Genomic DNA, 25,579 nt, shown 5'->3' on the forward strand with positions numbered 1-25,579 from the left:
ATGCCGCCAACCACCTGAGAGATATGTGCCTTATGCCCTTAGTGTTGCCTAACAGTCTCCAGTGTTTTCAACAGTAGAACACTGTATTCACATCTAAAACAAATGTCATCGTTTGGATGTGGTTTGATCTGCAGGAGGGAAGGCAGAACAGATGGCTTCTCAACTTCCTTCTAACTAGGGCATGCAAACTATTATACAGCTAAATATTTCCAAATTAAAAGGGGGAGGCAGGCACATTTGTAATTGAACGCGTAGCGATTGTACATGTGGTTTGTGCCATGTCATCTCCAGTTTAAGGAGCTTGTCAGCCAGAGATTTTCCATCTGACCTTGACTTTCTAGTCCGTTTTTTAGTGCACAGAGTAAAATAGCATCTACGTCTGCCTTCCTTATGTATGAAAATACATTCTTCCAAAGAGTTCAAAGGAAATATGAAGTGTGCCCCAGCAGTAAGTTAAAGCATATTGGAAAAGAGGTTGGAAAATCCCATTGCTGAATAATGTTCCCCAAAGATATCAGGCCCTGATTCCTTGGAACCTGTAGATGTTACCTTATTTAGGAAAAGGGTTTTTGCATATGTGATTCAGTTAAGGATCTTGAGATGAGGAGATTATCCTGGATTACTCAGAGGGCCCTAAATGCAATCACATGTATCCTTAAAGGAGGGAGGGAAAGGGATATTACAGAGAGAGAGAGAGAGAGAGAGAGAGAGAGAGAGAGAGAGAGAGAGAGATGGAACCGAGAGAAATTGGGAAATGCTTCCTTGAAGACCGAAGTGATGTGGCCCCAAACCAAGGAATGCTGGCAGCTACCAGAAGAGGCAAGGTACAGATCTCCCCCAGAGCCTCCGAAGGGAATGGAGCCCTGCTGACACCTTGATTTTGGCCCAGTGATAATCATTTCAGACTTTTGGCTTCCAGAACTCTGAGAGAATACATTTCTGTTGTTTTAAATGATCACGAAGTTTGTGGTAATTTGTTACAATGGCCCTAGGAAACAAATACATCCATAGAGGGGCTGGAGGGGAGGGTTTCAACTTGTACAAAACCCATCTCAAATACTCTGCAGTTCTTTTGACGGTATTCGGCAGAATTCAACTTCCTGCCTCCAGCGAGTGGGACGTGAGAGGGTTGGATGCAGGACAGTCAGGCCCATGAAGCACAGGTTAAGGAGAGCAGGCTGCCACACTCCCCGGGCCTTGGGGGTAGCTCTGATCAATATTCCCTCCTGAAGCAGAGGCTGAGTACGTGAAGAAAACATGGCTAATTCTTAAAGCAAACATCTGAACAGATAAGGAATTAACCTTATAGCTCAGGTAGGGCTGCGTAGGTTTGTGTGTGTCGTGAGAGCACGTCTTTAAACAAATGCAGTTGTAATTATTAATAAACATGGCCATATGCCTGCAAGCATATGGTACCAGGCTGTTTGCTGAAGATTTATCTATAATATTGAAAAATTTAGAGATCCAAATGTCTAGTACCAACAGGGGAATGGTTAAATCCGATATAATACTATGCAGCTATTAAAAAAGAACCTATTGCTACATATACTGACATGAGAGGTTATTCATGAATACATGTTGGGTTAAAAAAGGCAAACTGCAGACCATATTATGGTATTCTCATTTTGGTTAAAAAGCTATCCGTAGTATAGTATACAGAAACAATATATAACATACGCACTTGTATATGTGCATGAATCTGTTGTATGGGTACATATCAAAAGGTAAATCATTACCTCTCATGAAAAGCAAGGAGTGCGGGAGGGACAGAAAGAGGAGTGGACAGATTTGAACTTCCTACTTTTTACGAATGCACATTTTCTCTAAGTGTGTCCTCTTTTTGCAGTTTTAAGAAAGAAAAGATGAACATGCAATAAAGACACACTATGAGAACCTTGTCTAGTAAGGGATCTGGTAAACAGTGGAGACCCTCACGAATGGTGTGCCTGACGAAAGACTGGGCAGCCAATGGTCTTTCAAGATAGGCTGCGGCGTCCTGAGGTTGGCTGTAAGCCAGGTGATATTACAGGGCTAGAGGCAAAATCCTTGGAGTTGATGACAAGCTCCCTAGTGGTGCTGCCATGTTTTTATTTCGAAAACGAACAAAGAGCACAGTCAGTAGACTCACGTCCCAGGCAAGTGAGTCGTGTCTCTCCCACAGGAGAGGGGCAGGCAAGGTCACCACTCACCAACTCAGCAATTTCCACCAAAGCCATGGAGATTCTGTCTTTTGAACACTTCCTCCTGAGAAATTCTACCTGAGGGTGTTTCTAAAGGTTGTCTTGCGCCCTGGAAGGGTGGTTTTCTCACCCGGTAGGCAGACAGTTCCTCTGCTCACTACTGGGCACAGCTCTCCTTGTGTTGGTGAGTTGCCAGCAGAACAGGAGGCTCTGTGCTTTGGAAAAAGACCCTCTGAGCCTTCCTCCTAGGAGGACACCCTAAAGTATCCCCCAACGATGCTCCAGCACATAGGAAGTCAGAGCTCTCAGACGAAAAGAGTCCCCCAGTTACCTGTCCACTGAAAATGCTGTTTGAGATTAATGTACAGCCAGGCTGATCAATTGTGTACCGAAAAGGTGTTATTACAGCGAGGGGAAATATGCACTGACCTCACACGTCAATTTAGAGGCACCGAAGAGATGAATCGGAGTGTATCTTGGGACCCCAAAGCAAAGATGAGATTTCTGGACAAGAAACTGTGAGCACCATTTCCTTTTGGATAAAAGCCGGGGCGTGCATCACTTCCATCTCAAACACATACTACATGAACGTACTGCTTTGAAGGTGAGCGGTCTCTAAACACTTCTTAAGTGACGGCTCTTAGTGAAATGACTGCTTTTTGCAGAATTGAAAGGAACCGGTCCTCTCTCTCTCTCCTCTAAATAATATGAAGTGTTTCTTTTTCAAAGTATGTTTCGCCAATATTTGCTGCAAATCTTTAAAAGTCATGACATTTTATAATTCCTTATTACAAATTTCAAGAAAGACTTTCATCTCCTGTACTTACAGAAATTGTCACAAAAACAAAGATTGGGAGCTGGTCTTTTCCTTAAGCAGAGGGACTGCTGTATCTAGAAGGCTTATGCTTAATCAAAGTATGGAACCCTGTTGGTTTTGTTCTCCCATTTGCAGAAGGTTAACATCTGGTCCAAACCCCCCACTTTATAGTTGAGGAAAGTGAGGACCAGAGAAGTGAAGGTGCCTATCCAAGGTCACACAGGAAGGTAACGGCAGAGCTGGAATCAGAGCTTAAGCTGAGACTTCTATCACACTATGGCAATGCCTTATAAACCAAGCTCTTTGGTTATGGAGATTTTTAAGTTTTATCCAAGGAATGCATCATGACACTTACCCCTCGTCCACAGGCCTAATGAGACCGGCACTCTGGGACAAACTCGGGGGGATACAGAAGATCCCTTTTGTGCAGGTAATAAATTCAGAGAAACATAAGGTTGGAAAGGACCTGGAGGGATTCTCCACTGCATTTCCTTTCCTTGAGGCAGAAGTCACTGACGTCACTCCAGGGGAGAAGTATTTATCTTATTTCTATAACCCTTCAGCGAAGCTTTCATAACTTCACTTACAAAAAGGAATACCTGATTTCTTCTCAACAGTAGGATCTGAGAAATAACCAAAAAAACCCAACACATAGTCTTTTACATAAAAAGATACAATTTTCCTCACCCCATACCTCAGAAGTGATTATTTAAAATCACTTCCTAACGTAGTCCATGGACATTTCTACTGTAAAAGGAAAACATCCTGGAAAATAGGAATATGGGTTTGTCACGAAACCTTAACTATAATTTTTATAAGAATTTGTTAGGAATGTAGGAAACTCACTCAGGCCTGGTTGTATGAAGAACTTTGACAGAAATGATCATATTTAGAGACCTGCAGAGCATAACACCTTGAAACATGAAAACTCCTGCGCTAGCTTCCCGCGGTATGATTTTCATCTCTAAGTTTTGTAAAAAGTCCTGTTTCTAGCAAAGCAGTTTTTATAGTAGGCCTTAGCTCGAGAACGTACATTTCTAAGTAATCTAAAGGGGGAAAAAATCCCCCAAAATGGATTAAAAACTCCACCAATGAGTCCATATATATTCATGCCAAACGATTCAAAAGCCAGGGGTTATCCTGAGAAGAGGAAGTCTGCCTAACACCCGTGATATTAAGAGAGGGATAGCTAATAAATAACATGTGGCACTTTATCTGAAGAGGATACTGACTGCTCTGAACTGCTTCTCCGTCAGTGATGATGGGATTCCAGGTTCCTGAGAATTAAGGGGTGAATCTCAAAGGCAGCTTCAGGACTTAGGGTGGCCCAAGTCTGTGGCACAGTGCAGGCTGCCTGCGTGGGGAGCTGGCAGGTCTGAGCAAGAGTGAACAGGAGAGTCCTGCCTCAGGGTCCTGGGCAAGGGTGCAAAATAGCCTTCTTTAATTTTGTCCCCCTCCCCAACCATCCCCCTAATGGCCTGTGAAAGCTTCTGCAGCCATGACTCAGTGCTCCTGTTCTAGACATTTCTCTTCTGTTGTTCTAAGCAAGTGGTTCCCTGAATGCCCCCCATCCAGGTGTTCAGAAATCTCCCATCCACTGAAGCCCACTCCTTGGTTTGTGTCTAGCCCTCCTCTTCAGGCCCAAGAAAGATCTACGTAGGTCCTCACCTAGAACCCTGAAAGCCCAGGCTGGAGGTGATGCTGGAAGGACACCAAGCCTGGAAAGACTCTCACACTCTGGGGTCCGCCCTGAGCCGGACAGTGCCCAGGCCAGGTGCAGGGTCCCTGAGGAGACTCAGTAACATCTCAGCCTGGAGGCAGGTCACAGCCGGTAGAAGAGCCACATGTGTCAAGAGCCACAATCCAATTCAGCGTACCCACAAAATGCAAGGGGGCCCAGAAATGAGGCTAAATGGCTCAGAGTGGACAAACCAAGGAAAACTGTAGCGTTAGCATTTAAGCGGGATAATATCATCACTAACCATTTACGTGGCGCTGTTGCTTTACATGTATTATTCCAATTGGATGCTATTATTCCCCCTTTGCAGATGAGAACATCGGGGTTCAGAGAAGTGAACTAATTTGTTCAAGCTTCTAGAACAAGGAGGAATAAGCTGGGATTTGACTCTACATCCCTGGCTTTCTCTCAAGCTGCCTCCTAAGACCTGGGCATGAACGAGGCGACCACAGCCCTTCTCAGTTCTGTGGGCCTGTGAGCATACACCTGGAGGGCGTCTTCACAACCTGGCTTCTCAGGTCCCAGCCGCATACTGTTTAGGCAGAACTGCAAAGTGCTCAAAACTCAATTCAATTCACTTTAATTTTGAAAGCGAAAGTGAATAGATGCCCAGCAGCCTCTTTCCCTAGGAGAGGGGACCAGGATCCAATAACCTGCCTTCCCTTTCCTCCCTCAACAGAAGCGGGGGCTACTGTAGAACCAAATGCAGCTCTGTTTCTTAGAGAGCAAACAGCTCTGGCCGAAACCCTGGAAGTCCAGAAGCAAAAGCAAGAAGAGAAACCTGAGCTTGCTGTGCTTAACCAGGGAGATGCACATTCACTCAAGAGAGGATTTAAAAAAAATCAAAATACAAGGTGGGTTTCATGATGAGCATCACCAAAGCCGCTCTTATTGAAACAATGGCGTTAAAGGAACAATGGACACAGGGAGGAAAAAATGCCCGACATTCCAGTTTGAGGATCAATGCTTCATCAATGTCATGTTACTGGTGTTATTGTGTCTACTCCGTTTTACAAAAATACTTATGCTTGGAGAAAAAGGTTCCTAAGAAGTCATTCTGCACATAAAACGAGACTCGTTTGTTTTTTAAATCCCAATGCAAAAGACCTTACACCTCTAGATGTGTCATCGAAAGGTAAGTGATATTGTTAAAATCCTCGTAATTTTAAAAAATCTTTAACTAAAAGATAATAGAAAACTATAAAATGCTGAGAAACTATAAAATGCTTACTCAAGTTGAAGCGATTATTTCCTGAGCAAACAGATCATGTATCAGTAGTTTCCCCATTACCATTTTCCTAAATCAGAATCCTGTGAGCAGTAAAAGGCTGCATTTGAGACTCCCAAACGTTTCTCCTCCCTCTCCCTCCTCCTGTGAGAGTCCTCCTTGCACCTGACCTCTCCCTCCACTGCCTTCCTTGCCTCCACTTCCTAGAACACAGCACCTCCCCGTTTGTCACCTCCTGGAACTCAGCCTGCCAGGAGCAGTTTCTCCATAAGAGTGGCACCTCATCCCACGCTGTCAACCCTGTGATGGCATGATGGGGTGGGGGTGGGGAACCCCATGGCTCCCTGCCCTCTCAGCACCCAAGCACCTCCCAGTGTCTGAGACCAACGTGAGCATTCCTGGCCTTCAACCTGGCACACAGAAGGTGCTCAGTAAATGCTTGATGAATAAATGATGCCGGCATCTGGCTAGGAGCCCCTCGCTTCCTGCCATCCTTGGAGCTTTTCTCTCCACCTGGAATGTCCCGGTCCCCTCAGTTTATCCATACGACCCGCTCCAATTTCCTGGAAGTGAGCAGAACAGCTCCATCATCCAGTCAGTGTGTGGGAGTGATTCTGGCTCCGTTATTTGCCTCCCACCACCACCCCCTCTCCATTCACCCATCACCGGATCCTGCACACCCCACTTCCTAGAGCTCTCTCTGACCTCCCTTTCGCTCCATCCGCTCTGTAACACTGGGTCACCTGGCCTTCCTCACATCTATGGGGCTAGCACATGGCCTGTCCTGCTCCCCATCTTCCTGTCCAGCGTCTCCTTGAGCTTGCCCCGTTCTGCCCTCAGGCTGGAGCCCCAGCTCGCTGGCAAGGCAGACAGGTGGTCCGTGATGTGCTTGTTGCCAGCTCCGTAAGTCTCAGCTCCTAGCAGGCAGTCCCCTGCCTCACCTCAGCGGTCACCTAGTACCAGTGGCTGCAGAAGTCCTCTTAGCCAACCTTGGCTGGCTGGTAAAGCAGACACAAATGGTTAAAACAGGGAATCACTTAACAAATGGCTAAGGGAATTCCAACTTTAAGTTAAAGCTACAAGTAGGCGAGGACCAAGGCACTGTCTTGGGAGCAAGGACTGGAGCTTTCACAAACCCCCATCCATCAGCAACATGCCCAGGCCAGTTTCTTCTAGCGGAGAGGGTACATAGAGATGCACAAGAAGCAGCATGGGGACAGCATCTGTCTTCGTTTTCTGATTCCCCTGCCTCTACCACCGCCAATCTTTTACAGCCTAGTTCCTTCACCAGCACCTCAAGGAGGGGCGCGGGACGGCAGCCACTGTCACTTTTTTGAGTCTTTTCATAGCATTCCATTCATTCCTCATAAATCAAAACCCCTACGCTTTCCTCTTATTCTCATGATCCATCAGTTTATGGGATATTTAATAAAGTTCTGTGGCTTATCAGCAAGGACAACTGGCATCAAAGCATTTGGAAACAAACGCAACCGACTGGTAGGTGTCGAATGTATGAGGTGGGGGCAGGAGAAGTCTGGCAGAGGGCTCAGCTGAGGCCTGGGGCGGGGGCGGGGGGGAGTGGGGAACGGCTGGCGGGCAGGCTTGTGTACGACTGCACTACGCGTGGCCTGTCTTCTCCATTAGATTATGAGCTCCAGACCAGAAGGGTCTGGTCAGCTCATTGCCTTTCCGATCTCTGTGTCCAGCATAGGACTGGAACATAACCTGGGCACAGGATGTGCTGACTGGCTGGAGAAAGGAGCCTCTCCACAGACCGGCGCTACCCAGTTCTAGCAACTCCTCTAGCAAATCCAGCTGCCAAGATACCCCCTCCTCTTCCTACTTGGAGCCCCTCGTGGCCTGATCGCATTTCAGAGCCACACACAAGGGACCAGAGACACTCTCTAGTCCAGCCGCGTGGTTCACAGGTCAGGAATGGAGACAAGTGAAGAGACCTGGTCAGGGTTTTACGCAGGGCCTCGTGACCAGCCCTTCTCCTCCCAGACTCCTCTCCTCTCTCGTCCCTAGGTCCCAGCGGCTGGTAGAGCACACAGAGTCCCGTGATGGCACAGCCCCAGGCCAAGGATGGTTCTGGAACGTCTGCACTGTACGCGAGAGTCTCACAGGTAAGACCCATTGGGCAGGAGTTTCACCTTACTCCCTTTTTTCCATGGCTTGGGGCATGAGAAGCACCCGACTAGCTGAAAAGTGAGCATTTCAGTAAGTTAAACTACAGATGAAAAATAAAGTCAACTTCAAACCAGGGGGCTGATTTAATGCACCCCTACTGACCCATGAGCCCGGAACTGCCTCAGAATAAGGACAGGGAGGAGACACGCAGCGGCTGGCAGACATGCCCACTCACCAGCAGGCCAAGAGAACTGGACGCTGGGTTACCAAGCAAGGGAATAGAGAGAAACTCACTTCCTGGGCTCACAGGTGCTTCATTACTAAGACCGACCTCCTTTTCATGCTGAAAGCATTTGTGTGCCCTTCAACACTTCCAATAATGTCACAAAAGTAAGACGCAAAGCAGTAAATATGTTGATGTCTTGCTCATGGCAGAAAAGCACACAGAAACCAACAGAGGCAAAACCACGATGCCGCTTGGGCCGATTTTGCTTTTGATTTGAAAACTGGGCGGCAGGCCTATCTCATATTCCACCCTTTATGTCATCACAAAAATCAATAAGGACACAGAGGCTCCAACTAGCCCAGGTGGCTGGGAATGCATTATGGCACTTACTTCATCAGTGACTATGGTAACTGTGCTTTTTTAAAAGACAAACTTTAAAATTCTTTCCAATTCCTTCACTGCCATTAATAATCCCCTCATTCAGCAAACATCAACCAACACCTACTAAGTGTCAGGCAATAGGCCAGGAACCAGGGAGACAGAAGTGGCAGCCATATGCCTGCCTGGAGGGCCCCCCCTCTGTGCTGGTGGGAAGCGAGACAGACCGGCTAACAATGTTCATTCACAACCCAGGGTGGGAAGAACTGGCATAAATGGAAACAGAGGGAGCCTGAGTGCACAGAGGAGGGCCCCCAGCCCAGCTGGGTGGAACGAGGGGTGCCAAAGGGGTATGGAAAGGTTCCAGGAGGAAGTAATACAAGTTTTGGGTTTTGAAGGATGAATAGGAGTGAGGCAAGTAAATGAGCTGGGAAGAGGAAACAGCATTTGCTGAGAATGTGGGAGGCCAGGGGGCACGTCAGAGCGGCAAGAAGGGCAACAGAACAGCCAAGGTTGTGAGGTGGATGACGAGGTTCTCCACAGCCAGATGCCAAGGATCTTGTGTTCTAGGTCAAGGTCGAACTTGATCCTGATAGTGGTGGCTGGTGAGGCCCTGCAAGGTGTTATTCCGGGGAGTGATCAATCCACAGGTGATTACCCGAGGGTCCCATGAACAGCTGGGCAGCACGCAGGGACACCGTCCTTTATTCACTGCTCCTGAGGCAACAGCACCTTAAAAGCCTCATTAGCAGGCAGGTCTCCCACAAACAACTAAGCCTTCCTTCCCTTCCATAATGCCCTCTCTGAGGCCACAGCTACTTTCAATTGCATTCTAATTTCCAGAAGTGATAAACATATGCTCATGTTTCCATTTACAAGTTTTTGATGATCAGCCTGGCACTGTAGCTGCAAATTACCCATTTTCTATTACAATTATTTTTACTTCTCTAGATGAACAAGGAAAAGAAGCACTTTAAATTACTAAAGTGCCCAAGCCACAGAGGGAGGGAAGAATTAAGCAAGGTGGCATCGTCCGCCAATGGCATTATAATAGCAAGGGTTTGCAAAATGAAATGCACACTTGTGGGCTGTGTTAGACCAGACCTTCTGCACAGGTGCATTCGCTCACCGCCATCGGTTCACCTAAAACAGGGCCCAGGCTGCAGCAAACCAGGGACAAGCTGGGCTGGCAGCAGAATTGCTGCTGTGAGGCCTCTTAAGAAAGGCTCCTTGACAACTGGTCTGCTTTAGGTCACAGGCTTGCACTCTTGGGTCCCAACTCTTGCTTTTTCTGCTTCTAGGAGGAATTTTTAAAGATGGGATAGCCGCTAACTCTGAGGCATCCAAGTACCTGAAATGTTTGGTCATATTCCGGATGGAACTCCGCAAGGATCCAGTCACGCTAACTGGCATCACGGACCTCTCTCCTCGAGACCCAGTGCAGGGTCATGTGTGGCTGCCTTCCTGTCCTGCTGGGGACTGGCTAGGACAGGGATGAGGAAGAGCCTTGGGAATGGATGGGAGGCAATGAATTTAGGTCACTAACTGAAGTGAAGAGCATGCCAGCATGCAGAGATGCATGCCTATTGGCAGCTTAATGTCCCATTTAATTTGTCTGCAACATTGATTGACAGAGTAGCAAGTAAATGGAAACGCGACTGTGGCTTTGTGGTTTTGAAGCTGCTGTGGTAGTGGTGTTTTGAAAGTGCAGCTTGGACAAGCTAAACAGTTTTATTATTAGGATGAGTGGCTCATCAAAAACCGGCACCAACCGTCCAAATTCCTAACATCTTCCACGTGCAACCGTGCTCAGTCCTGAGGACAGGGGAGGAGGACACGTCCCTGCTCTCAAGGCTCTCTCTCTAATGGGGGAAAAGCAAGCGGCTACTTACATTCAAAATGCCATTTGTGGTCCAAGCAAACAGTATCACTGCAGCTTTGGAAGTTCTAGTGTTCTCTTTTCACATTTTAAACCCTCATGGATGACAGTGATGAATCACAACCAGAATAAATAAAAAAATACTAACAATGACAACAGCTAAAAGTTACTCAGTGTACTATGGACTCGGCACTTAGTAGGTCTACTAACTCATCTTTCGGCAGCACCTATACTGTACCTGTTTCTACACTGTCTCCTGTGTTATCTCTAATCTTTGCAAACACTGTGCAGAGAACTATTATCATCCTGTGTCTGACGAGAACACGGCAGCACCGGGCTCGGCAGCTTGGAGGCCGTGCAGGGAAACAGAGCAAGGACGAGCTCCTGTCTGATCACAAGGCTGGGGCATTTCACTCCCTGCCATGAAGATGCAGAAACCAGGAGGGGTCCAGACTGCCCCTCCACCCAAGCCCTGGGCTCTTTGGTATTCCAGATGGGCTCATTCACTTTGGCAGGAAACACAGATGTAATCAGCATATTAACCATCCTTTAGACATCAAGCATTAATTCTTCCCTCAAGACTAAATTGTTCTCCTTCCTGGGTATCTCAAGATGCTTGCCTGAGTAAGGAACGGTAAGAGCAGGTTAATTTGCAGGTTCTCTTTCCTCTATGGCACAGGCGAGGGGTCCTCAACTCAGAGATCTGCCGGGGTGTTTCCTGGATGTGTATGTGCACGCGTGCATGTGTGTGCCTGCAAGTGTGGGCGTGCGCGGTGGGGAGTGTGCTGAGGTTGTGTCAGGGGTGTGTGTCGCAGTGGGTGTCATACAGGAGCATGTGCCGTAGGAGGTGTTGTGTGGGCTTCTGTGGGGGAGTCTGCCACGGAGGGGACTGATGGAGGATGGGTGTGTGGGGTGTCTCATGGGGTGTGTGCTGTGGATATGGGAGTTAAGGGTAGGTGACAGAGGGGCTATGCTGCACGGTGTGGTGGGAATCATGTGGGGGGTTATTTCATGGGGCATACGCTGTGGGGGTATATCACGGGGATAGGCCATGAGGGTACATTGTGGGGGGTTTGCTGTGGGGGTTGTGCTGTGAGAGTGTGACAGGGAGGGTGTCGTGAGGTTGTGCTGTAAAGATGTGTCATGGGTGTGCTGAGGTGCGGGGAGCCTGCAGTCCAGAGGTGCATCAGTCTCTGGTCAGAGCTGTGGGGCACCTAGAGAGCCCCCTACCAGGCCTGAGAGGGCTGCTCTTGCTCACTGCACCTGCCTGACCCCCATGATGGTAAACTCATGCCCCCGCACTTCCACTTTTCCTCCAGCCACATCCTTGGGGTCACGGTGCCCAGTGAGACAATAAGGCAGCACATTCTGGAGTTAAGCTGGTGGGATGAGCCTGGAAAACCCCCTTTCTTCCTCACCCCTCACACCCGCCTTTCTGTGGTGGGGTCCGGGTGGTGTTTGCAGGTCACATCTAACACAGCTTCCGCATAACTCCTCCCAGGGCTCGCTGCCAAGGCGCCCCCTAGGGAACCTCCAGGACACAGCGCAGGTGACGGAAGGCTCTTTGTGCTGGCAGCGGGACCCAGTGCAGGGCGTCACAGTCACAGTCCTCTCTCCCAGTGCAGCTGCCTCTCTCAGGGATCCCACCCTTCCACTCCTGCTCACCCCTCCGATCCTGCAGCCCATCGTTTTCCGCAGGAGCCGTCCCTAGCAAGACCCACTGGAGTGGCAAATGCTGGAGAGCTCAGGCATGTGGGTGAAGCACTTGTTCGTTGTTTAGAATGTGCATGTCATTTCCACCCCAATCTTTACTAGGAAAGATTTTCAAACATACTGCCAACTTGAAAGAATTTAAAAAATGAACGCCTGGATATCCCTCACCTAGATTCTACCATTAACATTTTATTTGCTTGTTTTGGCATGTATCTATCTCTCTATCCATCCATTAATCCAGCTTATTTTTTGATGCCTTTCAAAGTAAGGTGCAGACAGCAGTGCACTTTTCCCTAAATATTTCAGTATGCATATCACGAACTAGAGTTCAGTGTTTGTTTAGCCTTCTTTTTTTCCTTTTATTTTCAACATACAACAAAATTAACAAATCTTGAAGACACCATACAATGAATTTTGACAAATGTATGTACGCATGTGATTCCAATCCCTATAAGACACAGAACATCCCATCACCCCAGAAAGCCCCTCGTGTCCCTTCCCACTCCATCTCCCTGTCCCCCTTCCCTCAAGCAACCACTGCTCTAAATTTTTCCACCATAGACTATAGTTTTGCCTGATTTAGAACTCTATATAGAAATGGAATCACACAGTGTAGTCTTCTGTGTCTGGCTTTCACTCAGCCTAATGTCTGTGAGATTCATCCAGGTGGTGTGTACGTCAGTAGTTTCTTCCTTTCCATTGCTAAGTAGTATTCCCTTCTTTGCCTGTGTCACAGTTTATGCAGCCTCCTATTGATTCATTCCTTTTTAAAAAGTGGCGATTGTCACCTATTCAAGGTTATGTGTAATGAAGTCACTCTCACTGGCATCCCAACCTGTTTCTTTTGTGGGGAGACGATCAGGTACGTCCACAGTTTGCACACACCTGCCTGACCCACAGAGGGGACGGACAACACAAATAGCATATTCCATCCCCTGTGTGGACAAAAACAGAGACGAGAAAAGCACAGTTCTAGAGTACAGACTCCCGAAGTATGATGAGATGCAAGAAAATTCTAGACAGGAATTTTAGTATGTTTGTTTTTACAGATATGTCCCATATCTGGCCTGCGGAACTAGTTTTCCTACATGAAGGGGATATATAGTTTGCTTTTTAAATAAATGTACTCCCATGAAAAAAATATTATTTAAAAAAATATTAAACAAATATATGTGGGGGGGAGGTGGTAAAGATATGGAAAAAATCATGAGACGTCTGCAGATGACTGAAGTGTGGTACCTAGAGCAGTGGTCGCCAATCCTAGATGCACATTAAAGACACCTGGGAGCTTTAAAAGCACCCAAGCCTGAGTGCCACCTCCAGAGCCTCTTGTATAATTGACCGGGGTGTTATCTAGGCAGTGGTAGGTTTACAAAGCTCCCCAGATGATTCTAATGTGCAGCTTAGAAGAATGGCTTGGAAAGCAGTTCTCTAAGGGTGGTCCCCGGGCTGGCAGGATTATCACAACCTGGGTACCTGTTAGACATCAAGTGCTCAGGTCGCACTCCAGACCTCCTGAGGGGACAGAGCCAGGAGTGCAGTTTCCAGGCTCTCAGCCTCACGTGGAAAGGTGCTGGCTCAGGTAGTAAATGGCCATCAACTGTGATTGGATGGCCATCAGCTGTGGCTGGTTGGCCATCAGCTGTAACCAGTAAGCCATTGGCCACTAGTATAACTGCTGTGGCTATGCTAGCAGAAAATGGGGGCTAGCAAGAAGATGGTGGCTGGCAAGCACAGATTGTAGTTAGGACGGCAGGTTGCGGACGGTGTGGCTCCTGCTTCCTGTGTCTCCAACCCAGCCGCCAGCGAGAAGATAGTGGTGTGACTCCCCTATCTATGGCTCCGTGGGTGTTCCTTTTTGGCCTCACCGTGTCCTGCGTTCTTATGTGGGGAGCGGGACCAGAGGCCCCGCAGGCCACCCTGCACGACACCTACTGAATCAGAAATTGGGGCTGGAGCCCAGCAATTTGGGGCTTCACAAGCTCTCCAGGTAGGTCTGATGCAGCTCTTGTTTGAGAACCACTGCTCAAGGGGCAGGCACGACAAGCTTTACAAGCAGCTTTCATCCAGCTCTCAAGACTGAGGTCTGCACCATCGTGATTCTAAACCAGCCAAGGTCAGCCAGCTCTGCCTGATCTAGTCCCTAAGAAGCCCGTCTCCTCCCTGGGACAGAATGGGGGCGGGGACGGGGGGTGGAGGCCAGGTGGTGAGCAGCTGCTGACCAATTACCAAGGCAATGACACACTAGGGTCCACTGTGTCTTAACCTCAATTAATCCACAAACCAGTTAATTAGCCTCCAGAAAATCTAGTGTTGACTGTAATTTTATTTTCGCCACGATTTTTGATTATCACTGACCTCCTTCCACCCCATTACCCTTGTTAATTGAGAATTGACTATACAGTTAAAATGAATGTTTCCTCCACTACCAGAGCTGTACCAGATTCATCTTCAAGTCCCTTGCAGCTCAAAAAATGTGATGAACCTACAGATATATTGATCTGATACAATTCATTTCACCAAGAATTTATGAAATTACCACTCAGAGGTCATCTATTATGCGTTCCTATGTCCAAAGGCTTATAGGAAAGAAAGAGAGTTTCAGTTAAAGAATAACATTGTACTTAGAGAGCTAACCCAGTACTTGGCCACGTCTGGCCTCTTGGCTCGCAGCGATGTCTGGTTTACAAGATGCTCAACACAGACTACAGATTTGGCAAAACCCTTGGAAATATTGAGAAGATAAGGTAAGAACACTGGTGGCTGCTCCTCTTCACTGGCTGGCTATTTTGATAAGGAAAAATGCAAAGAAAGAGGAGGCTAACGGGAGATCAGGGAATCTGTTTACCTATTTTAATACGAAGTTTGAAAAATGAACTTTTGAGAGATCCAAGATGGCAGAGTAGATACACATTGTGTGCGCTTCCTTCCGTGAACACAATAAAATTACAACTAAAATTACAGAACAATCCATCTAGAGCACCATCTGAAGTCTGGCTGAAGAGAAGTTTTATAACTAAGGATATAAAGAAGCCACGGAGAGACTGGTAGGAGGGGTGGACATGCCAAACGTCTGGGCTGTAACAAGTTCACTCAAGTTCAGCTGCTGACAGTAGGGGTGACAGTGATAATCTTTAAGGCCCAAAGGGCAGCTAAAGACATGAGGGTGAATGAGGGCCCGGCAGAGAGGCTGCATCCCACCAGATCTCAGGCAGGGCTGTCTGATGGAAGAGATCGTTGGGTCAGCCCTTCCCGAACTCCTGCTTCCTCATATAGGATGGTGCTGAGTGCTGAAGAACCAGAGCAGGAAGGCCTTGTGGACTATCGGAGCAGAAGGGGTTCCTTTGGCCATCCGACTGGGTCATCTGGTGTCTCCTACTGGCCTCCTACTAGCCCTGAAAGTCACTTCAGAGGCACTAACCTTGATTCTTCAGATACCTGCCATTAGCTACTCTCCCTTTACTGCGTTAATAATCACTGCTGCCTCCCCCCGAAGCATCTGTTACATCCCAGGAGCTTTGCTGGGTAATTTTTGGGCATTATTTCCCTAATTCCACATTTCAAGATTTTGAGAAAGGAATGATTATCTCCCTTTACAGATGTAGTAGTTTGCTGTTGCTGTTATAACAAATGATCTCAAACTCAGTGGCTTAAACACACACACACACATTATCTGACAATTTTGCAGGTCAAAAGTCCAAAAGGAATCTCACTGGGCTAAAGTCAAGGTGTTAGCAAGGCTGCGTTCCTTTCTGGAGACTCTAGGGGAGAATCCATTTCTTGCCTTTTCCAGCTTCCGGCCACAATCCTTGGCTCGTGCTCCCTTCCATCTTCTAAGCCAGCCATGGCTGGCCCAGTCTCTCTCACACTGCATTGTCTGACTGATTCTCCTGCCTTCCTTTTTCACTTATAAGGACCCATATGATTACATCATTTCCATCTGGATGATCCAAGATAATTTTAAGGTTAGCTGATTAGCAACCTTAGTTTTTCATTGTATACATTTATATTTATTTTTTTCTTAACTTTCTAATCATGTAAATATGTTACCTATTCAAAAAATTAAAAAAAACAAACAAAACAGAAAGCTTCTGTGGCATTTCAGGTGTTTCTCAAAGGAATAGTTAGCTGCAGGACAAGGCATTCCAGCCAACGGTTGGCCCAGGTCCCAGCTGCCAGGCTCTGAGGAAGTAAGCTTCTGAGATGGCTCTAGCCCCAGCCACCATCTGACTGTCATTGAGCGAGAAACCCAGAGCAAGCTCTGCCTTGTTGGGCCTAGTCAACTCCCAGAATAATTAAATGATTGTTTTCTTTTAAAACCCCTAAGTTTTGAGTAGTTCTTGGTTTGTGCCCTAGTCTTCCGCTTGATTTTCCAAGATGGAAGATTTCTGACAAGCTTAGGACACTTTACCTATGACCCTAAGGAGGTAGCGGAAACAATGTGAGAGGGACAAGAATTTAGTTCGCCCTGTGAGAAGAGGAATAGCCTAGAACAAGTGAAACATGCTGATTCTGGATGCCTACATGTGAATCCCAAGAGGCACCATTCAGCAGGCTGCTGGATACAAAGACCTGGGCTCCATAGAAGGAGTGTGATGGAGATGAGGATGCAGGAGGTGTGTATGTAAAGGTGATAAAATCATCCAGGTGGAGTGTACCAACAAGAGGAAGCCAGGGGAAGAACCCTGGGGATGTCCCACTGAAAATGTCAGGAGAGGAAAAAAGGCAGCAGGTAGAGAAATCAAAGAAGAAAACTATCAGGCAGGAAGGAAGGAAATCCAAGAAAGAAGGGTCAAGAGGTGGACATGGTCAGAGGTATCACATGTTGCACGAAAGATACGGATGGAGAAAGCCCAGAAGACGTGGCAATGTGGAAGTCACTGCTGACTTAGGGCAGAGTGGTCTTCCTGAAGAAGTAGGGAAAAAATTAAAATCTCAATGCATTCCCATTAATACCAATGACTTCAACCCAATAGCAAATAATCCGGGGTTCTTTGCTTTATTTTCTAAGCAACATTAGAGGAAAAAAGGAAGAAAGGAAGATAAAATGCACACAATTGAAAGAAAAAAGGAAGGGAGGCAAACATTGACGAATTGAATAACTACCGTCTGCATGACAGAGAGATGACTAAAAAGGCACAAGTGGTCAAACTGACTGCCTCTGGAATTCATTCTTTTTTTTTGTAGAGACTAGGAAAGAGTCTTTTGTTGACGATTCACAGCGATGCCAAGGATGGGTAAGAAGGTGTGACAAGGCACAGGGTGTCCATAGGCTTCCTGTGGTGAGCCGATACTGATGAACGGTAGTGGCTGCCAGGACCACCCTGGAGAGGAAGATGCAGGCTCGGGATCAATGAGTGATGTCTGCCATGCACACAGGACTCAGGAACAGGGCCTGAACACCAGGTATCAGCCTGCCCATTCTTTATGGAACGCATGTTGAACCATAGCTTAAAGGGAAATGGCCTCATTTCTCTAAAACACTGGGCTCAGGAATCTTTTCTATACAGATTCCCAAATGCCCATAACTCAAAGCATAGGAACTTTAGCCACTAACCCTATTGAGCCTGTGACATGAATAATTTCAATTCATCTCTTGGAATAAGGCCTTCATTTGTAATGACAAATATTCTAATATACTTAGTAATCATAAATGTATAGAGAATGTTTCCAGACTCTGCTTTATGCCCCAAAACTTCTGCTGTAATTTCTCCTCCGTGCATAGAAAAAAAAAAAAAGCACACAAAATAGGTTGGGACCCACAAAACTATAGAGCGAATTCAGTTGAAAGGTCAGCACAGCCATCTTGTATACCTCAATTGTGAATAAATATTTTGATGAAGAGCTTAGTAAATCTTTAATTGGAGAAGGAGTGTTTCTATATAAAGGCAGTGACTACAGAACATTCATCTCAGTGCCTGCAGCCATAACTACAGAACTTTTCTCCCATCCTCTGGTATGGTGAATCCAGTATTAATAGTAAAACACGGCACTGGAGATATAATGGTGATTGATACAAATGACATTAAATGCTTTCTCCTAATGAGTTTTTCTTTTAAGATCACCTCAATGTATTTGAGAAATAACAGAAAAAAATCAAGCTACAACAAAGGGGGAATATTGCAACAATAAAGATAAATCTTATTATACACTCAGGCCCTCTTTTAAAGTGTTGGGTCTCAAACTACACAGCTGCAGAATACTAGCACTCGGCCACTTCACTCAAGGATCGGTAGTCCATCCCAATGCACGGGGGAAAAAAGTACGGTACCACTTTTCTTATTTAAAGTTTTATTCCCACAATTCTTCGAAATCTTTTGGGGTTGGTTACTACTTCATGTAGTCTTCAATTTACTCGAAGCAGATCTCTGATTCAGCCCAGAAGTAGGGATTTGGTTACCTTCCGTTGCCTACACTGACAGTGTGCATCGTGGCGTTTAGGGAAGAATGTCACCGCAGACACTGCTAGCCCTGAGCTCTCGGGCCTCACCATTTTAGAGAAGCCAGCTTGACTTCCACATGCCAGCACCACCATCCCTTTGCCCTGGTGCTTCACCTGCAGACAAAAAGCTGCTGGAACTCCCCGAAGGAGCAATGCTCAGCCAATGAGGGGCAGCCATCCACGGTGTGTACACCCCAGCCCCACAAGAGGCTAACTCTGGGGTGGGTGTTGTACGCTGGCTGCTGGGGGCTCCCAACAGGTTTAAACCCCAGTGGTCCTCACTGGGGACCTGCTCGATGCTGCGCTCCTCTGGCTCATCTCCCTACCTGCTAGCGCGTCCTGCGATCTCCTCCCAAATAAACCATGCAGACTCAAATCCTTTTCTCAAATAAAGACACATGTCATGCTTTCCCAATGCTTGGCCAATTGAGTGGATTTGAGAACTGTTTTAGAATATGCCCTTGGCCACGCAATGGGCCATTGCCACCATCAGGCAGCAGAGGACACATGGGTGCAGGGCCGACACAGGGAGAGCTGGCATTAACGACATACAATGCAGTCTCTGAGGAATTAAAGTACTCAGGCCTGAGCAGGACAAGAAGCCAGAGTGATGCAGGGCTGTCCTGGGCAACTGCTGACTTAGGGGGGCAGACAGAGAGAGAGAGAGTTGGGGGAACAGAGGTTGCTGAAATTTCACCAATAGGGCCCCCAAAGGTTACAAACCCCACCCCCCTACCCCTGAGCAACAGGTGGGGGACAAGGAGGAGAGGCTGGCAGAGGGAGATGAGGGTACAGGGCAGGAAGGAGCAGTCGCTTCCTATACCTTAAAAATCCTGAGCATCTGAGTCTACAGGGCCAGAGTGAGCATCTCTGCAGGCCATTCAGCCAGTAGACCCAGAGTATGTCCCTTCCACAGTGACATGGAGGCAGGCAGCCAAGCCTGGCTTTAGAAATTGGTTGACTGAAAGATCTAATCAGGTGAAGGCCACAAACGCCATGCCCTTAAAACTGCAAACAGCATAAAGATCACTATTTGACTTAGCTCACTTGAGGGTTTTGAAAGAAAGTTATAGGAATAATAAAACAATACAGAAAGTTTGAAGCGTGTGAAAAAGTGATTCACAGTTCCACTGTTCAAACGCAGTTCTTATCCGCTTGGAGGCTTCCCTCGCAGGCTGTGTTGCTGAACACACCTCAATGCAACGGCGTTCTCTGTTCACTGAGCACAACACACCTTCCCACATTACTAATGTCCATGTTTTTAAATACTGCGTAACATTCCATCAACCTGGTGCTCTGTCATTTGACTACCTTCCTATACTGCACACTCAGGTCACTTCGAAGTTTTCACCATTATAAATAACAATGCATCTTTACACAACAGCTCTTTTTACTGTTCAAACTATTTTCTGAAGACAGAATCCCAGAAAAAGCCAAAGGGTAGTGAGTGGCATTTCAGTAACATCTGAAACAGGCAGCTCTCCTCCTTTTATCATCTGTGGCCCTTTGATTACTTATAAAATATAAAGTGGCTAACAGACACTGGCATCCTTTTCTCACAAAAACACATTAAGGCAAGAATGACCAAAGTCATTCTAAGGGTTACATAAAAGAAGGCCGGATGGGAGAAGTAAAAAGCAAAGCAGTCTTTGATACTAAGTATAGGGTTTGTGCCATAAACACCTATTTCTGATCTTTAAAATGAACGTTTGAAAGTCAGTAATAATTTCAAGTTACACTCCTCCACACCAATTTATGTAGCGGGCATTTTGTCCTAATGACCACCTGCTCACAGAGAAACATCGAGCCTTTTATTAAAGCCTGCTCTTTACCTGGCCTGGTGTGATTCGCTTACTGACACTGACGTTCATTCTCTCCAACATGCAACTTTTGGGGACCAACTTTGGGTTCATTTGCATAACTTGTTTTCATCATTCTCTCCCCCCCACCCCCCGCCAACTACACACCCTTTGCAGTGAGCAGACTGGCTGATACCATCCGGCTGCACGTGTTGGTCAGCCTCCCTCCACACTCTCCTCTCTTCTGGACACTGTGACTAGGTGGCAAGGACCAGAGTCAAGGCAGTAACCTCCCTGCATCCGCCTTTAATATGTTAACTCTGCTTCTTCTGCAAGTGAGCTCCCACACTCCTACCTTGGCTGTAGCCTGCCTTGACAATTCATTTTATCAGAGGAAGCAAGGCGGGTGGAGGGGGGTGCTGATGGGAGGGGACGGCAGGAAGGAAGATTGGCTCTAATTTAGAACCATCCTGGGAGCTCTGAGAAGTTCCAGGTTGACTGATGGACACATTTACTCCTTAGAATGCTTTTTATAAATACCCACCACTTAACATGCACTTTCAAGAGACATAAATACTGTCACTGTGTGTCAGCCTAAAGGAAGGGTGATTTCTACAGTCACTTGTTTTCTCCATGGCTCAGACCACATGATTACAATCCTATTAATGCTGTGCCCTGAGAATGCAGCAGTCAAACCCAGCCCACCAAGAGTGGCTTCAGGCCTCGTCAAGTTCTGCACAGAGATGCCAGTTCCGTTCCTTTGCTTCGGGGAACATGGCAGCTCATCTCTCCTAATAAGGTCTACATCTGAGACTGGTGGGGATCACAGATGTATTTTGTGAACAGCTCTCGCCCAACAAATAAAATAACTCTCTAATAATGTTCAGTCATGGGAAGAGAATGTTTCCTGGAGCTGTTTGGATCACATCTTATTTAAAACTGGCCTGTTAGTGGTATTTTCTCCTTGTTCTCAGTGGAACTGAAGGGGCTTGAAGGCAGGTGTGGTACCCTCTGGAGGACGCTGGTTCCTCACGAGGGACGAGGCTGAAATGGCGTGGCTCTCCATGCGGACAGGTGGTCCCACCCTCTGGATAACAGCAGTCAGCTTTGCCCCTCTTTCTCTCACATGGCAGGTCACTAGATACAATGTGATAAAAATCTATGCTGGAACCTCAGCCTGGTGCCCAGGGGCACTGAAGAAGGAGAAAACAAACAGGCTCTCAGGTAGCTCCTGTCCCTCGGAAGGGAGAGGGCTCCAGCACCCATCCCACCAGATCTACCCTCACAGGAGCACCCAATGAGATAACACCCGAGGAGAGGCTCTGTAAACTCTTAAGGGACAAGTAAATTGGAGCATTAGCATTATTCTCCCATTTCAAAGCCAAAGCACAATTACTTTTGGAAACATATACACATTCTTATAAAATTACCTTGGCAGCAAAACACATTGTTTACCAGAATTTATAGAAAAACACTATCCAACAGTCTTCAAAGGCATATAAATAAATGAATATAAGCCTCCAACACTTATGTTGGTGGTCAGCATACTATAGTGTATACAGATACGGAATTATGTTATACACCTGAAATTTATATGATATTAACCAATGTTACCGCAATAAAAACAACAATAAGCCATTTCTGGATACACTCTACTTACAGTAGTACTGACTATATTTCTGTATCTGTCCCACCGTTACCCATTCTCACAGCAAACCAGGCTGCTCCTTCAGGGCAGTTACTCCAGTTTATAATGTGACCGTGTGTGTGTGTGTGTGTGTGTGTATGTGGTTAATTCTGTCTTTGTTAATAATCTATCTCCTGATGTCTGTCGGCCGCATGTGGGTTAAAACTGTGTCATTTTGGCTCAGCATTCTAATCGCTGGGACACTGTCTGAAGAATGTATAGAAGGAAGAAAGGGGGAAAGGAAGGAGAACAATGAGCCAGGCACAGTTCTGGGTACCAGGAACACATGGTCCAATAGCTGTGGAAGTGTTTCCAGGCCAGCTGAAGAGGTAATTCCGGGAAAGCTGGAGATGGCCATGCCTGGTGAGGTGCCCACTGAGACGATGGGAAGGCAAATGCTCTAGGAATTCGGCGTTGGGGCAGCTCTGGCCACAGGCAGTGAAAGCAGGGAGGCAAGGACATGCAGATCAGAATTTCACTGGGCAGGAGGCCAGGCCCAGAGATGGCACTCTCGGGTGGAAAGAGCAGACAGCTCTCACTTCTAGAAGGCACTGCCTACCTCATCCAAGGAACGTTAATCCCAAAACCCATCACTGAGTACCTTAGATTTCCTTGGAGCTGCTTTCCCCAGATTCACACTAGAAACAGAATGACTTTCTATTCCTAATTCCTAGATTGGTACTGTGGGTTTACGAGCAGGTGAGAGACAATGATGAAAGAATCATGAGTCCACTGTGGTTTGTTAAACACCACCACGCAGAACTGCACGGCTAAAATAGTGGGGCAGGAGCTGCCATCCTGAGGCGTGCCTTGCAAAATCAGATTTGTCTGTCTTCACCAGGGAACTATGATAAACGAGCAAAAACAGACACTGGTCAGGACAAGGCACTTTATTTAAGAGCTTCGACAGTCTAAAGTGGTTTAACATAGATGCATGGAAGATTTATCTAGATGACAAAATACCTGAACTTGAAAGGCACATAAATTATAATTTTGCAGGTTTCTTTTCTTTTAAGATTTCACATAGTCAACCGCTTTAAGTAATACATGAAATGCACATAAAGTTGACTTCATTTCACACAACCTGTCTGGTTAGTGTCTGCAGACAGCCATTGCTTCCGGATGGGACAGAGTTCAGAATCAACACCGCCTACCTGTATCTGTGGCCTTCTGTTCCTCACCAGAGCGGAGATCATCAGGATTCATAAAAATTAACAGCAGCTATTACTGACTGTGCACTAAGGACATCATCAGTATACTTATATGTGAGCATGATTTAATACTCATTAACAGCCCTCTGAGTTAGGTACAATGATTCCCATTTTACAGACGTAAAAGCTGAACTTTAGAGAGTTTCTGTGACACACGTGAGGTCACACAGACACTTACCTGATTCCAAAGCTGTGGTGGTCACCACCAAGGTGCAACATAAATGAAAATACTTGGTCCTTAGCAAGTGCTCAAAAACACTAGTTCTCTTTCCCTAGCTCCATACTCCTTTCTTTTAACAGCACACTTAAACTCAGGGATGCTTGCCTTGCAGATTTATATTCATTCATTCATTCATTCATTCATTCATTCATTCATTCATTCTGGGCTCAGTACTGTGCTGGGTGCAGGACTTAAATAATTGGATTCCATAGCTCCCAGACCAGTCTCAGGCAATTACCATATAAGGGCAGGGGCAGCCCCTCATGGGACACCCATACCCAGCTGTGGGTTAGAGACACACCACAAACAAGACAATTTTAGTTATTTCTCAACTCTAGATTTCCCCCCATGACTTCTGCTGTGTTTCCTCTGGCTTGAGTCTTCAGGCTTTCTGACTGTGGCTGTCCAGGACGCCCTTTATCATGCAGAACACCCCTTTTATCCTGCCAGGCTGATGCTTTCTGGTAAAACCACTGCAACAGATAACTCAACTCCCCTGCTAATCACCCCGCACAGTCCCTCAGAGCCAACCCCTCACCCCCACCTCTTACCCTCCGCCTGCCTTGTTTCACCAGTTTTTGCCCAGAATACGGAATAATAACAATAGCAGCAGCAGCAGTAGTAACTTCCTACATGTCAAGCACTGCTCTGTGTATTTTAGGTACATTAACTCATTAAATCCCCATGATAACCCCCGAGGTAGGCACTATCATTATTCCTATTTTAGTTCATTTAGGGGAAGGAGGAGTTAATATTTCTTCAGCGCAAACTCTATGCCAAGCACTGTGTTCAGCTTACATACTGAGACCAGGGTCAGTCACAGAGCTGGGAAGTAATGAGTAAGAATACGAACCCAGGTCTGCAAATGCCTAGCCTTGCGCTCTCCTCTCCAAGTCTGGGACTGCCCTGGTGTCTGCGAGCGGAAAGACTGCCCTCTCTCCCCCATCCTCCAGCTCCCTTCTGTTAACATCTGTCCTCTGTTTTCTTACCAACACCCACAAAAGGCGCCAGACTCCTCTCTCAACTGTGCTCCCCCACTCTCTGGGCATCCCAGCCACTTTTCATGGAGCAAATCCTGAGTCTACACCAACAGTGTAAACAGAGCCAAGGAAAGAATTTGGACCATTCAAGCCAATAAAGTACACCAAGCAGTTGACAGGTATTTCCTGAAGCCCTAAACCCTCTCCAAAATCCCTGGAGTTTCAAGATCTGAGGAGCTCAGCGAGGGACCAGCAGGGCTGCTGCCCTCTGGGTAGATTTCTGGCCAGTTTGAGAGGGTGATGCCACCAATAAAAGGAAGGAAGTAACTGAAGCTCAGTGGAGGAAGGTGAGCCTTACGTTCTCGGGGATTCATGGAGCTGGCAGTGATGGGTGAGGCTTTCTGGGAAATGGCTACCTAGTCAGAAGCAGAGGGTCTTTCTCGGGCAAGGCCAGAGGTTCAGTCCCCCCGCCCCTGGGCTCCCAGAGCACTAGGCCCACCGGACTGGAACTCAATATACTTCACCTGGCCTGCTCCGGATGAGTTCAGGAGGGCAGGGCCCATGTCTGATTTCTCTGAATCCTCAGAGCCAGTGCAAGGTGGGAGCCAGGTAAATGTTTCCAGAATGAATGACCAAACCAGCGTCATTTTAGAGAACAGGCTGTTTGAGACTCAAAGAAACAGGACTCCAGGAGAGGGTGAGTGAGTTTGCTCAGAGGCAGGCACACTGTTTAGCCCAGATCAACATCCTGCTCCATTCAGCTTCACCTTTACTTCACTTACTACCTACCTGAAACACTGTGAAATCATTTACATTCAGTGTCCCAATGGTCGGTGGGTAGGCACAGTCCCGTTTTACAGAAGGAATTTGCTTCCCCTTCCAGCTCTGTGCAGGCCAGACACACTGACATTCCTTTCCTTAAACACACCACATCCTCTCCCAACAAAAATG

At 46.8% G+C, this 25,579-nt stretch overlaps 1 protein-coding gene across 8 annotated transcripts in view; it reads right to left on the reverse strand.

Annotated features, from left to right (window-relative positions):
• The window catches only part of NMNAT3 (nicotinamide nucleotide adenylyltransferase 3), a 97,094-nt gene that overhangs the window by 70,682 nt on the left and 833 nt on the right, over positions 1-25,579 (reverse strand). The window lies entirely within an intron of this gene.

This window comes from Rhinolophus sinicus, linkage group LG10 (assembly GCF_036562045.2).
Source record: "Rhinolophus sinicus isolate RSC01 linkage group LG10, ASM3656204v1, whole genome shotgun sequence".
NCBI classification, from domain to species: Eukaryota; Metazoa; Chordata; class Mammalia; order Chiroptera; family Rhinolophidae; genus Rhinolophus; species Rhinolophus sinicus.